Source organism: Toxorhynchites rutilus, chromosome 3 (genome assembly GCF_029784135.1).
Source record: "Toxorhynchites rutilus septentrionalis strain SRP chromosome 3, ASM2978413v1, whole genome shotgun sequence".
Classification (NCBI taxonomy): Eukaryota; Metazoa; Arthropoda; class Insecta; order Diptera; family Culicidae; genus Toxorhynchites; species Toxorhynchites rutilus.
In genome coordinates, this window is record NC_073746.1 from 203,611,349 (window position 1) to 203,626,967 (window position 15,619).

The following is a 15,619-nucleotide window of genomic DNA, read 5'->3' on the forward strand; positions in this document are numbered from 1 at the left end:
ATCGTAAGTTTTAGTGGGAGGTGTATAGTTACTGCTACGACTTGCACCTTATCGATCCCACTTACATCTATCCACTTATGGGGTGCGTCGTGGAGTACTCCCAATGCAACCCCGTTTTTGTTTGGGTGACTGTGATCGTTGTATATTTTCATGTCATATTGACCACCTAGTACATTTTGCGGTATTTTGGGTACCATTGTTTCTTGAAGTGCAATGATGGATGGATAATGTTCGTTTACTAGTAGCTGTAGCTCGTGTAGTCTGCCTCGGAAGCCAAAGATGTTCCATTGTAGTATTAGTGTTTCGTTTGTGAATTTGTGATAGCTCATTATGGAATATTAAAAGTTTGTTACCAGTGCGCGGTAACATATGTATTTACTGTGTATGAAGTCGGCTCATTATTGTATTCACCACTCGTAACGCTTGAAACAAACTAATGTTTTTCGTGTGAAATAGAATTTCTGTTTTATTTGTAGTAAAAATACAATCGATACCTTATACTAAAATACAATTGTAAACTCGAAATATCATTTATATAATGTAAAACTTCAACCAACCGCCACACAAGCCTGCCACCTGTCACCCAAGCTACCATGCCATATTCACCACAGCCAAGGATCCGGTTCCCGCCATGCCTGGTCAATAGGAATGGGAGAGATAATAAAAGGACGTCGAATGACGTGTAAGAGGAGGATTCGGCCCTCGAGAGTCTAAGAGGCAACACGTAGTTGAACCACACGTTCTGTGGAAGTGATTCGCCGGTGATTATATCACGCATCAACGGTGTAACTCGAGTGAGAAAGTAGGGATCGAAATTCCTGAGGAAAAATCCCAGAAAACGTTCGTGCAAGTGAACGGAAAGCCGTGTGACAGTTTGCCACGGCCACGGCCTACCCCCAAGAATTGGGGAGTTATTTGAGAGAGCGTACACCTTGTTACGTCATCACGCGCAGCATTGCGTGACAGCAGAGATTTTCCCGCCGGAATACCGGCAGTTCATGAAGAGGAGTCATCCAGGACATCGGGAACCGGCAACAGCAGCAGCAGCAGGAGACGTGGCGTGGTGGCTTGGATGGATCCGGAGACAAAGAAAATGTATGTGAACAATAAATGTTAAGGTTAGTTTAGTCTAAAAACTAGTTGTCGTGATTTAGAACGCCTCACATCCGAAACGACCCTGAATCTATGAGCTAGATCTCATTGTAATCAATGGACAAAAAAAGTTCAGTAACAAGTTTCACTATAGCTCCGTTGTGTCACTTTGTGACATTTCGGAATCGGAAAAGTTTCCGCTTTTCTTGTTTTTCCTTGACGGAGGCGAGGAGTCAGAGGATCTTTTCTCTTTCCTCTTTTTTTGTTTTTTGTTTGCTTTGTTATTAGGTTTGCTCGTTCTCATGCCCTCATGAGCGCTATGGCTGGTTGAAGGTTTTATCAGATCGGCTTCGTTTTGAACAATTTTGTTTATCATGTTGTTCTTCTGCATCTCTGTAATGATTGATTTCAATTCTTCTATCTGTTGCTTCAGTTCTTGGATCTGGGCCTTAAGAGCGTTATTCTCGTTTATGACCTCATTGTTTACCACCAATCTTTGCTGAACTTGGCTTTTGGCTACATCAGCGTAACTTTTTGTTTGTCTTTGTGTGTTTACGTACGTTCTTTTTGCTTCCCCATATGGTATGTTTCTTGATACTTTAATTTTTAGTATATCGTTCTCTCGTTTGTAAAATGGGCAGTTTCTGTCGCCAGGCCCATGATTCCCTTTGCAATTGATGCAATATGGTGGTTCTTCACAAGATGCGTTGATATGGTCTTTCGAGCATTTTTTGCACCTTGCTTCTTCTCTTTGGCATTTCTTCTGTGTATGCCCATATTTGTAGCATTTAAAGCATTGCATTGGTTTCGGGAAATAGTGTCTAGTTTTAAGTCTTAGTAGACCACATTTCAGATGCTCCGGAGGCTCTGATCTATTGATCGTAATGATAAGAAGAGGCGTGTTAACCGTTTCTCTCTTTTCGTTTTTCCTAGTGATTCTGTGTACGTTTAGCACACCTTGGTCTGCTAGCTCAACTTGTATCTCTTTCGTTTCCATTTCCATCATTTCTTCGCTGTAGACCACACATTTTGAGATGTTCAGGTTCTTGTGGTATTCTACTTTTATCTTTTCTCCGTTTACTAAGCTTTTAAGCATTAGTAGCTTTTCCGCGTTTCTGTTGTTCTCTAGAACAATCAGAAAGCTTGTGTCTCTTTTTATGTACTTTATTTCTAATATGTCTTTCGTTAGTTTGGATAGCGTTTTTGATATCAAGAAGGGGTTTCTTGTTATCTTTCCATCGGTTTTTTCTGCCGTAAGGCTGAGGTAAGTTTTACCTCCTACTCCGCTCATCGTCGATACAGTTTTTTGTTTTGGTTGGTTTTGTTTATTGTTCTCCATGTGATTCCCACGAGTCGCTAGGGAAAGGTGGGGTCCTCCGCGTCAGTGCCCTGCTGTAACACGGTAAGGGCTGCATACTGTGGGGTGCGCCCCGGTGCCCCACAGGCTCCGTTAACGGCTTCTCATTTATATCGCCCCTTCCACCACTCAGCTCTCGGCACGGGTCGCATCACACCTTAACTTTTGGGGCCCGTTTTCCCCCTTCCTTGTCTGCGTACGACCAAAGGTCCCACCGGGGTTGGTTACCCGATCTTTCCTAAGTTGCTCATACCCCAGCCGGTACCTCGGGGAGGTAAGGATAGGAGTTCCAGGGCGGAAGCTGAAGGGCCAATAATTGGCACTGGATTGCGCTGTACCCTGGCTTTACCAGCCCCCAGGACCGAGGTCATATTCCATTATTCCATGCAAGATTATTCTCGGCCGTTGTGTGGCCTGCTTAGAGCACTCTAATTTGTTCAAGGTAATCGCAGCTGGGCAGGTGGAAACACCGCACCCGATAAAGGGCACAAAGTGCCACCGTGTATGTGCACCCAGTCTTATAGTCGCAGCAATACCAGTGATCTACTGCCAACATTAGGAGTAGCACCCGTGCTGGACAAGAATGAACTTCGAACGTTTTAACCGCAACAATTTTAATATACGCTAGTGGAGCTGGAATTACCGCGGCTGCTGGCACCAGACTTGCCCTCCACTGGATCCTTGTTGAAGGATTTATGCTCAACTCGTTCCAATTATGAGACATCATTCAAGAGTCTCATATTGTTATTTCTCGTCACTACCTCCCCGTGCCGGGATTGGGTAATTTACGCGCCTGCTGCCTTCCTTGGATGTGGTAGCCATTTCTCAGGCTCCCTCTCCGGAATCGAACCCTGATTCCCCGTTACCCGTTGCAACCATGGTAGTCCTCTATACTACCATCAATAGTTGATAGGGCAGATATTTGAAAGATCCGTCGTCGGCGCGAGACCGTACGATCAGCGGAATTATCCAGATTTCAACTCAAGCGTCACGGCCCTGTGAAGGGGGACGATTGGTTTGCCTAATAATTGCACAGGTTCCGCGAGGTCCCTGCATTTTGCATGTATTAGCTCTAGATTTTCCACAGTTATCCAAGTAACTAGTTGTATGATCTTGTAAATTATAGCTGTTATACTGAGCCTTATGCGGTTTCACATTAAATCTGTTTGTACTTAGACATGCATGGCTTAACCTTTGAGACAAGCGTATATTACTGGTAGGATCAACCAGAATTCACTATCACTATCTACTGATGGATGCGCGGCACGCCGGCCCGCAAACAATTCGATAGGGGTGTATATTAACTTCGCACAACATCACCACAACGTTCATCCTCGGTAAATTCGTTCCTCGTTCGCATACACGATAGCCATACACTAGCCAAAAGATTCCCATACACAATTACTAGCACGCATAAAAGCGTGAGAGGGGGTATTGTGCACATGTCCACGCTCGCTTATCACGAGGTAGCTGCACCACATTGATGTAAACGACCCAACACACACAGACGAGCGAGCGAGCGCACGCTTTTTTTCCCCTACTGCATACCTACAGCATACGCTGAGGAGGCATAACAAGGGAGAAAAAAAACTCGGAGCGAGAGAGCGGTAACTACCCGTGTGGTGCTACTAGCTGCACTGATGCGATGCGTCTTACATGGGAGGTATTTCAATGTTCGACACACCGTACTGCACAGGGTTCGCATGGCACACGAGAAAGCCACAATCGCCTTATGCCCCTTCGACGTTCAACGCACGACACGACACCACACACTGGAGTACGTACGTCTCACCACGTAGTGAGGGTAGGGGTTCGACACACGAAACTCACTGAATTCGATACAAGCTCAAAAGGTTTACCCTTCCGGGTGCCGACCAGACTCACTGGATTCGATAGACGTTCGACCCTACCGACAGTAACTTGACCCCACCCGTACGGCATCGTACTACCGAACATCCATACAAGCTTCGCAAGTTATGCCTCAAACTTTTCACTCACCAACTTTCCCCACAATAGTGTAAACATGGTCATACCAACGTTGCCTCGGCATGGGTATATACCACACTGGGGGCATCGTTATAGGAGTGCCTTGGATAGACTTGTACCGCTAGCCGAGACACCATGCTGGGTCGGGAAATGTTCACGCACCGCAATCGGTACCAGTGCCGGGTGTCGGTCATATTCCGATGGGGGGTAACCCTACTATTGAACTCGTACTTGTACTTGGGCCGTGCCTAAGGTGTTGGTTGTTTCAATAGTTGGTTACTTGTTTCAATAGTTGACATTTTTTCAATAGTTGAACTTTTTTCCAACAGTTTCAGTTTTCCCGTAGGTAAAGATGATGATGTGTGACCAATGTGTGAATGTGTTGTTTTTTTTTTCAATAGTCATGTACGCGCCGTTGTCGATGTAATACTGCGGGTGAGAAATAAAACAAACTGTTGTGCTGTGCTGTGCTTGATGTTGGCTTGGTGTTATTGTATTATCGAATTGGACTTAATACCAGTGCCGGGCCGATGCACACACTGCGTACTGCGAGTGCTGGCTCGCGCAGTGAGAAATTAAACAAACTGTTGCGCTGTTGTGTTGTGTGCGCTGTGTGGGGGAGACTTTTCATCACACTTGACACGCGCATTCTTACCCTCGATGTTGCCTTGGTGTTATTGTGTTATCGAATTGGGCTTAATACCAGTGCCGGACCGATGCACATACTGCGTACTGCGAGTGCTGGCTTGCGCAGTGACAAATTAAACAAACTGTTGCGCTATTGTGTTGTGTGCGCTGTGCGGGGGACTTTTCCAACACTTGACACTTTGCATTCCGGGACGTGGACGCGTTCTGGGACTTAGTGTTATTGTCGGCGGGGCAGTGTTTTACACATTGCGTACTGCGGGTGCTGGTGTGCGGGTGTTGTGCACTTGAGACTTGTCATTCCAGGACATGGAATGGTTTCACACACACACGCGGTTGCATACTACCAGGCGCAGGATGAAATAAAAAAAAAGTAAAGTAATATCCAGCGAGGGGAATGGCTTCACACACGCACTTGGTGTTATAGCATTATCGTACTTATCGCCGATGCTGCGTACTGCGGGCGTTGGCTCGCGCAGACTGTTGTGTGCTGTGTTGTGCTGGGGGACAACACTTGACAGTTGTTATTCCCGGCCATGGGATGATTTCACACATACGCACGATTGCATACTACCAGGCGCAATGCGATTTAATGAAAAAAGAGAGAAGCCGCCAGCGCGGGCAGCACTAAGCGACCACGGTGGGACTTCTCTCTTACGGGACACGACGCACCCGCCCATCACATAGCGCATCGCAAGGGCAATACTGCACAAGCTACTGTGCCGCGCCGATGCTGATGGGGCATTGTTACACGTACTGCGTGCTGGGTCGCGCAGTGAGAAATTGAACAAACTGTTGTGCTGTGCTGTGCTGGGGGGGGGACTTTTCCAAAACATGCTACTTTGCATTCCAGGACATGGTGCACAGCTTATACCGCTAGCAGAGACACCTCGTTCGATCGGGGCAACTTGGGACACCGTAATCAGTACCAGTGCCGGGTGTGGGTCGGATTCCGATGGGGGGTGATCCGGGAACATATTTCTTGGACTTAGAATATTGTTCGGACTTAGAATTTTTTCGACTTATGACCTCGTTTCTGGGACTTAGCCGTAGAACCAGATGTAATGCGTGTTGCATAGATTAAGGCGCAGGGGAATTTAATAAAAAAGAGAGAAGCCCCACACATTTAGGGGGGCTTCTCTCTTTTTTATTGGACGATACACAACACATAACATACATGACATAACACTGACCTAGAAGCAGTATTTACCACCGTATTTTATGACCCGCTTCCACCTCGCAGGTAGGGAATCTATGCCTCTGGCATAGAACGTAGGAGGCTTGCTATCGAAGAACTCTTTTAGGAATGCGCTCATCTCATCCTTAGTCCTGAAGAGTTTATTCCTAAGCTTATTACTCAATGACCTGAATAAATGGTAGTCCGATGGACTGATGTCTGGTGAGTAAGGAGGATGGTTCAATATGTTAAATCCCAGGCTCCTCGCCTTATCTATCGTTTCATGTGCCCTATGGCACGGAGCGTTATCGTGTAGTAGGGGTACCGGCCTATGTTTACTCACTCCCAGTATACCAGCCACCTTTTCCAGCTGCTTCTGATATCGTTTACGGTTAACAGATACACCCTTGTCTAGCAATTCCCAGTGTATAATGCCTCGTCGATCCCAAAACACACAGAGCATGTTCCACTTGCGATTCATCCTGTCTTTGGCGATTGTCTTCGGCATGGCGCCTTTTACGATCCAATGTATGCCTCTGTGAGGCGCAAACATGGGTATCTTAGATTCATCACAAGTGACCAAATTATCGAGCATACCCTGGTCTCGTTCACTTTGTCTGAGTAGTCGTTGGGCTAGTTTCACCCGCTTTGCAAGGTTGACTGGGTCTAGCTTGTGTGGGTGGTATCCCATTCTTTTTGGCACATAGTTTAGTTTATGCAACGTTCGCATAACAGTCGCTGCCGAACAGTTGTATTTCTGGGCCATAGACCTCGTAGATTGCTGGCTGTTTTGTTTCACATCAGCAAGCAGTGTTGCTGTGTTATCGATTGCCTTCGGACGGCCTTTGCGTGGACGATCCGCGCAGTTCCTGTCGGTATCGAACCTTTTGTACCACATCGTAACCGTTCTACGAGTAACAGTTTGTCCATATGTGGAATTCAATGCCAAGAGGGTGTCCGACACTGAATCACCCATGTCGTAGTGGTGCAAGATGAACATTCTTGTTTCAGTTCTAGATAGTCTTATGGTTTGTATATCATATTGACTAGCATCTATCGGCTCTAGGACAACTCTGAGTTCTTTCGGAGAGTCTAATTGGATCGTCTGCTGTGTATCAAACGACTCTATGTCTACAGAAGGGGACTGGGGTAGTTGCTCTAGCATCACTCTGGATGACGATGCTAGTGGTTCCCATGATACTGATAAGGGTGGCGTTGCTAAGGGGTGGTCAGACCATTGCTGCTCACTATTCGATTCCACGTGTAGTGGGTCTTGTGTCATTTCGGATGACGATGGCGATGCTAATGGGTGGTCAGACCATTGCTGCTCGCTCTTCGATTCTTCGTACAGTGGGTCTTGTGTCATTTCGGATGGCGATGACGGTGCTAATGGGTGGTCAGACCACTGCTGCTCGCTCTTCGATTCTTCATCCGGATTTATATCTATAACCGGAGAAGGGGATAGCGATGAGGACGAGGACGAGGACGAGGACGAGGACGAGGACGAGGACGATGATGATAAGGACGATGATGACGATGAGGACGACGATGCCACTGAGTTCACACAACAAGGACACTTCTTAGGGTGATGAAAACGCTTCGATCTTCGCATTGGGTTGGTTTTGCTTTTCATGTGGTTCCCACGAGTCGCTAGGGAAAATATATGGTCGACTGTGGACTACCCTGCAATACCACAGCAAGGGCAACATTACTGTGAGGTTTGCCCCGGTACCCCACAGGGTCCGTTCGCGGCTTCATATTTGTATCGCCCCTTCCACCATTCAACTATCGGCACGGATCGTATACACACCTTAAGCTTTGGGGCCCGAGTGCCCCCTTCTCTGTCTGCATACGACCTAAGGTCCCACCAAGGTTGGTTACTCGATCTTTCCGAAGGTTGCTCGTATCCCAGTCGGTACCACGGGGAGGTAGAGATAGGAGTTGCTGAATCATAGGCTACCATCATAAATGGATCATCATAATGAGTTATATGTTCGCTGTATTCAGCCATTTACCGACCACTGTTTAATATATACATGTGGCCCCGAAAGCAGTGCATAAGTATTGATCCATCCTTTCCAAAACTTTTGCAACACACCAATACAGCTGCTACAGCAATTACGAGTCTTCTCAAATTTGCGTTCCTTTGGAGAGTACATACGGCCGTGTTGAAATGTGGCATACCAGGAGCACTCCAGCAAACATTAAATCGTATAATTTTGCACGTGCCAAGTTTTACAAGAAATCCGAATAAATCATAATCGCATAAAATGTAAAAACTCGATTTTATATACCATTATCAAATTAAGTCGCAATTCGGTATAATAAACATCAACTTTATGATGTATATTGTCGTAAAATATATTTAATCCGCAACATATGCGTATATTACGCTGATGCAGTTTATGTGTCGTATAAGCGTATAATTTTAATCGATTCAGTACTGTAGTAAATCGTGTTGCATGCTGAAGAAAGTCATGAAACAGTAATCATATTAGGTCCTAATAAAGAACATATTACATCATATTGAAATGTCAATAAAATGCTGATGCACCCTCATTTTCATTTACGGCCGTATCCGTATATTGATTCGTCGGATACGATACGTCGTCAAAGAAAAAGCTATCCTCATTTACGGCCGTATTTCTGTGTACTAGATTTGTTTGGTAAACTGTTTTATCGACATCCTTGACAGATGTTTTTCATTACCAATGTTTTTTGATTTGGGATTCGCAGTCTTCGTGTAAAATATTGTGAAATGTGGATTAAATTTGGAGGATAAGGACAATTTTGCTCTATTTGAAGGTATCTTTTATTTAATGTGTGCGCTCGCAGGCGGTCAACGTTTTACTTCCTCATGGAGAAATATACTAACAGATTAACAGATTAACAAACGTGTTCGCCTGTTCGGATCGCCCAACCGTGATATACCGCTCTAACCACAAGCTGGTTTCCTCAAATGAAGGAAGTAAATCTTATGTGCTCACTTAATGTCGATGTTTATCAGGACAGTTTGGCTCTTGCACCCAACATTCGGTTATTCTTGGTACAATTGATGAGATTCAAAAGATGCACTTCGAACGGTAACGATCTTCAGGACTCCAGTGGCCTGACTCTATCGAGACAAAGCGCGTCTTCTCTGACGACAAATGTAACTTCCTTGAGCAAGATGGGTCTGCTTAAGCCAGGACCCAGCAATGCCGAGTTTGGCCAAGAGCTGAGATTCACAATCTACTTATCATCGATCAGATTACTTTCGAGGTGCTACATGCACATCAATTCATGCAAACTGAGTACATTATGCCACTGATTTCGACAGAGTTGGGTAATGATTCGAATACTTATCACATCGTCGGCACAGCACTGGTAAATCCAGAGACCCAATGTAGGATGAATGGAGCCCTCACTCGAGTTAGCGAAAAGGAAATCAAGGGCGCCTGCTATTCCCTCGTTGAGTTCAACAGTCAGTTGTTTTTGAACAGGCAACTTCATTTTGGTTGGATATTTAGTGCGATCTATCACGCTGCTGCAGTACAAGCAAATGGAAGGTAGTTTTGAGGAGATCGCTCGCGACTAACAACTAAATTGGATGACAGCAGTAGAAATATTAGATAACGATGCCTTCCTTGGGGCGGATAGCAACCAAAATCTATTTGTTTACCTAAAAGATGGGTAAGTAGGGTTTCCGTAGCTCGGTTTATCATACGAACAATTTTTCTATTTATTTGAAGGGCCGCAACAACGGACGACGAACAACAGCAAATGCCAGAGGTAGCTCAATTCCATCTCGGTGATATGGTGAATGTATTCTGCCAAGGTTCAATCGTAATGCAAAACATTGGTGAGCGTACGACGGCGACAACGGGTTGTGTGCTATTTGGCATGGCTATAGGTCTGGTCACACAAATACCACCCGATTCTTATGAATTGTGAATTTCTTCGAAAGTTACAGGAAAAATTTACTGACACAATCAAATCTGTTGGCAAGATTCTTTTTCTTCTTTTTTGGCTTTGAGAGCCTTAAAACTTTTCAGTTCATTCGCCTCTAATGTTGGCAAGATTGAGTATTCGTATTGGCGTAGTTTTCACACCGAAATGAAAACGGTACGTTGCGAGGGATTTATTGATGGAGACCTTGTGGAAAGTTTTCTGGATTTAAGTCGGGGAAAAATGTACAAAGCTGCATTGGGATTGCAGATCGATGTGATTGGAACTAAGAAGGAAGCGGCCGTAGATTAACCCAGATATTTGTAGATTGTAGAAAGCAGAAAGTAGACCAAAATATAGAAAACCTAACACGAAGAAATCAGAATGTCTAGTGTTGATCATTATTGTTGAATCGGTGCTATCAGTTGTTTTCTTGCACAAATGCTGGAAAAACAAGAAGTTACATATTTTTCCTAAAAAAAATGATAAAGAAAACAACTCAATCAATAATCTATTCAGCTGCACGAACAATAGATCGAGCTAAGCTAATGAATTTTAGCACTATTCGCGAAACTAAATTTTATATTTGTGTGATAATAAAGAAACTCCAGTTTACTACAAAATTCATACAACATCTCATTAGTTCGATTCGAATAGTCATGTACGGTCGGTCTCTAAAAACTATTTAAGAGTTTTATCGAAACTTTATTACTTTTGGAATAGGGCTACGTGTATAGGTTTGCTGCTCTTTGGGTCGGTAGATATGGACCTGATTGCGCTGACGCAGTGATTCCTTGTATTCTCTGTAAGAGGAGTATTGAAAGATGATATGAGATACAAATTGAGTGAAATATAGTGATCAGATATACCTGTAAATTTGGATATTTCCTAGCGTTCGCATATTTGCATCGGACCTGGCACTATCAAGTGTCAAATCACCTTCTGGATGTCGACACTGCGAATGAATAAATAGGTTAATTGACTTTGTACTTCTCCGAATGCGATCATATTACTTATTCTTATTAGACAGCTTCTTCCGCTCGAGCTGATCCTACAGTGCGATGTCTCCTCCTCAAGCGAACCTATTATGTCATCACCATCGTGGCTTCCACCACTGAGCAGACCTGAAAAACCTTTTGCGCCTGCAGATGACAACAGAGGAACCACATTAGAATGACTAGCTGTACCTGTTCCTGCTGTTGGTGCAACTGAAGCTGGCGGTGGTTTCCTATTGAAGCCTGTGTGCATTGGAATGGGCGTTCTCTCGTAACATGTAGGAATTGATTCGTAGAATTCGATGCTTTCTAAGATCTTCTAGCGCTCATGGGACCACCACGTTTCTCTTGATACAATTTTTGCGTGACGGAGGGTAGTTGCTCCTGCAGACGGCTTTGCAGAGAAATATGTACCATTAGGATATTTGTCACCGGCCGGTTAGCAGTTTGACTAAGATCCAAAAGACTTCGCTGAATGTTTAGACAAATCGATTGTACGAATTGCTGCACGGCTGCATTTGGTTCACCGTTGTTAATCACAGCGGCAGCAATTCGACTGTTCTGATCACAAAGCACCTTGCGTTGCTCCTGCAGTTTTTCTACGGAGCAAAGCGTTGTTTTTCATGAGCAATCGGCGCAAAATACCGGTCTGTTAGTTTTTGTGCTGAAAATTTGCATTAAAAATTGTTGCTGAGCAATCATATTACTGTTGACTTGATTTTGTGCTAGCATGTCGACTAATCGAAAGATACCTCAATCAACGCCGTATCTTCATCGAATCCACAAAGTTTGATTGTGTCCAGGCGAGAGGTAGGTCCTGCCGAAACTCATTCTGGCTCTTCCTCGTTTGCTGTATCTTGTTGTCATTGTTCATCTGCACTTATGTAGATTTTTACGGTAACATGTTGGTTCCGGTTGCTGAACTCGTAATTGCGACAGAACCTTGCTGCAAAATTTGACACAATAGGGTCATCTGCTGCTACAGGACGGCGGTTGCAGAGCAGGGATTTTCTCAATGCCAACAATGACTGGTCCATAGCGAATAGAGCGGACACACTGGTTGCATGTCCGATAGTATGATAGCCGGCAATCTGTAATTTAGAACAGCCGGATCTTATTCCTCTAGCGGAAGATTATCTGCGTTCAACCATTTATAACAATTGTATTATTGAGAGTACAAATCTTCCGGACATGTTTTAAGAAATCTTACCTGCTTTATACTTCGTTTTTATTAAGCCGCACAAATCAAAACTACAAACTCGAACTCGAACGTTCAGATAACTCTGTATCATAAATTAAACACGTTCGATACGTAAACACTTCCTGACTGTCAACGATGTCGATAATGTAGTACACCAATAACTTGATCTAGTATGACTGTAAATTGAAAATACGACGAATGGCTCGTACGAAAACAAGGATGAGATTTGCGTACGTATCCTATTCGTTCGAAAACTATGATAAGGGTGATTATTTCTACAAACATAAATACTCATATATAAAAATGGCGATTCGTGAGGCTATACATCCTTATCATAGTTTTCGAACGAATAGGATACGTACGCAAATCCCATCCTTGTTTTCGTACGAGTCATTCGTCGTATTTTCAATTTACAGTCGTACTAGATCAAGTTATTGGTGTACTACATTATCGACATCGTTGACAGTCAGGAGGTGTTTACGTTTACAATGTTAAATGCAAATTCTTAGGCAAAACCAACAGACCGGTATTTTGCGCCGAATGCTGATGAAAATCAACGTTGAGAATGCAACTGATCCACCACAAATGCAACAACAGCAACGATCAACCCAACAGCCGCGCTATCCATCCCAACGTAAGCTTCAGTTCCATACCCAATTCATAATGCAGAACGCTTTACTCCTTAAAAAACTGCAGGATCAACGCAAGACGCTTTGTGATCAGAACAGTCGAATTGCTGCCGCTGTGATTAACAACGGTGAACCAAATGCAGCTGTGCAGCAATTCATACAAACATGCAGCGAAGTCTTTTGGTTCTTAGTCAAACTGCTAACCGGCCGGTGATATATTTCTACACATTTCTCGGCAAAGCCGACTGCAAGAGCAACTACCTTCCGCCACGCACATATTTTGTCAACAGAAATGTGGTGGTCCCATGAGCGCTAGAACATCTTAGGAAGCATCGAATTTCACAGATCAATTATTACATGTTACGAGAGAACCGGATTCTTACAATGCATTTATCAGTGCAGAAATGGTTATCTCTTGCAACATTAAAATTTAATGTTGTTTTGTACTATATATTACCGTTTTTTATATGATCACATTTTTATATGTTTGTGGATGTTCTTTTTATTTTATTACCTTTTATAATAACGTGCTTCGTTTCATCATTGTCATATTTTTTATGCAAGCGGAATTTTAGATACAAATTCTCACTGTCAGATTTATATTTTGCAAAATTGCATCGATTGATTCGTCGATAGGTTTTCCCATCAAGTATATTAGTATGAGACGATTGTTTATAAATTATAGGAACGAATGTTCATTCTTTTTGCTTTGTTATTTTTTGAGACTGCAATTGGTAAATATTTTTTGGAAAAGCCGTTGTTTACCCTCACCACCAGCAAGCATTAGCATCTCGTATATTGCCTAAAAACTGGCTCAACTATTCTCATATGAAACTTCTACCCCTAGCTTCGCGTTCGAGGCCTCGAGGAGAAATTGAAAAGTGGTCTCGATGGGCACGCTACCCTACGGAGGTCGGCATTCTCGTCGGAAAATTCCTCCAGGAGCTGGACGGTACCCGGAACAGATTTGCTCACGTCGATTTTTCGATGGTATGCTTGATCCTAGGAAAATCCGAACGATAGTGGCGGCACCTATTCGCCCAAATGGTCGCCCACTCCAATGCACACAGGCTTCAGTGGGAAACCACCACCAGCTTCAGTTGCACCAACAGCAGCAACAGGTACAACTGGTCATTCTAATGTGGTTCCTCTGTTGTCATCTGCAGATGGAAATGGTCTTTCAGGTCTGCTCAGTGATGAAAGCCACGGTGGTGGTGTCATAATAGATTCTCTTGAGGCGGAGCTCAAGAAAGGCATCACACTGCAGGATCAGCTCGAGCGAAAGAAACTGTCGAATAAGAATGAGTAATATGATCGCATTCGGAAGAGTCAACTAACCTATTCATTCATTCGCAGGGTCGATAATGGCAAGTCCGATAAAAAGATGCGAACGCTAGGAAATATACAACATGATTAATGAGTTGATTCATTAATAAACTTTTTTAGAAAAGTGTTGAATTTCTCGTTTCTACGACCGCTTCCTCCTTAGCTCCATCCACGTCGATCCACAACCCTAATGCATCGTACATTTATTCCCGAATTAAATCCAGAAAACTTTCTACAAGGTCTCCATCAATAAATCCCTCGCAACGTTCCGTTCTCATTTCGATGTGTAAACTAAGCTAATACGAATAATCAATTCTGCCAACAGATTTGTTTATGTCAGTCAAACTTTCTTGTAACTTTCGAAGAAATTCATAGTTCATAATCAGGTGCGCTTATCATCCGGCGGATTCCATTCACATACTATCGATTTGTTATCACATTAGATCAATCGTGCTGTCATTGGAGTAACACGATAAATTTGCCTATAATCGACATTCGCACAACAAAATGTCTGTTGGAAATCGGGAACTTCGGTTTTTTCTGTTTCTTCCTCCGATAAAGACTGTACACAATGCTCCTAATCGAAAACAAGTGTAAAAATAAAAAAAACATCTGTCATCGATGTCGATAAAGCAGTTTACTCAAGTAAATCTAGTACACAGAAATACGGCCGTAAATGAGGATAGCTTTTTCTATGACGACGTATCGCATCCGACGAATGAATATACGGATACGGCCGTAAATGAGAATAAGGGTGATAATAAACATTTCACGAAAATATTTTGCGTCATTTGTTTTTTTTTCTATGTCTGTAATAAATCGTATATGAGTATGGCAAAAGTCAATCAAACAATTATTATTTCTACAAACATAAATACTCATATATAAAAATGGCGATTCGTGAGGCTATCACCCTTATTCTCATTTACGGTCGTATCCGTATATTGATTCGTCGGATACGATACGTCGTCAAAGAAAAAGCTATCCTCATTTACGGCCGTATTTCTGTGTACTAGATTTTATTTTGGTAAACTGTTTTATCGACGGCAGATATTTTTCTTGTTTACACTTCTGTTCTGTTTTGATTTGAGATTCGCAGTTATCAAGTTTTCAAGTGAATCATAAGGTGTTTTTTAAATTAACGCAAATGCACTCGCGTGTCGCGACTTATTGTGCTATTCACCAAGATCTGAAGGGACGACACATCAAAACTCACGAAATAAATTTGAAGGATAAAACTTTCTTAAAATCGCCTGGAAACAGTATAACGTTGAGATAGAAGCA

General features: G+C 43.3%; 2 long non-coding RNA genes across 3 annotated transcripts; both read right to left on the reverse strand.

Annotated features, from left to right (window-relative positions):
- Positions 1 to 10,862: 10,862 nt before the first annotated feature.
- LOC129775242 (uncharacterized) lies at positions 10,863 to 11,558 on the reverse strand. Its single transcript, XR_008742898.1, has 3 exons — positions 11,198 to 11,558; positions 11,054 to 11,139; positions 10,863 to 10,987 (listed from the first exon to the last, which is right to left on the reverse strand). It is a non-coding gene; the product is annotated as an uncharacterized LOC129775242 (long non-coding RNA).
- Positions 11,559 to 11,752: 194 nt separating this feature from the next.
- On the reverse strand, positions 11,753 to 12,533 carry LOC129773741 (uncharacterized). 2 transcript variants are annotated; one of them, XR_008742700.1, is made up of 3 exons: positions 12,390 to 12,533; positions 11,932 to 12,270; positions 11,753 to 11,843 (listed from the first exon to the last, which is right to left on the reverse strand). It is a non-coding gene; the product is annotated as an uncharacterized LOC129773741 (long non-coding RNA). The 2 variants fall into 2 exon arrangements; XR_008742699.1 differs by having other exon boundaries at positions 11,932 to 12,316.
- Positions 12,534 to 15,619: the final 3,086 nt, after the last annotated feature.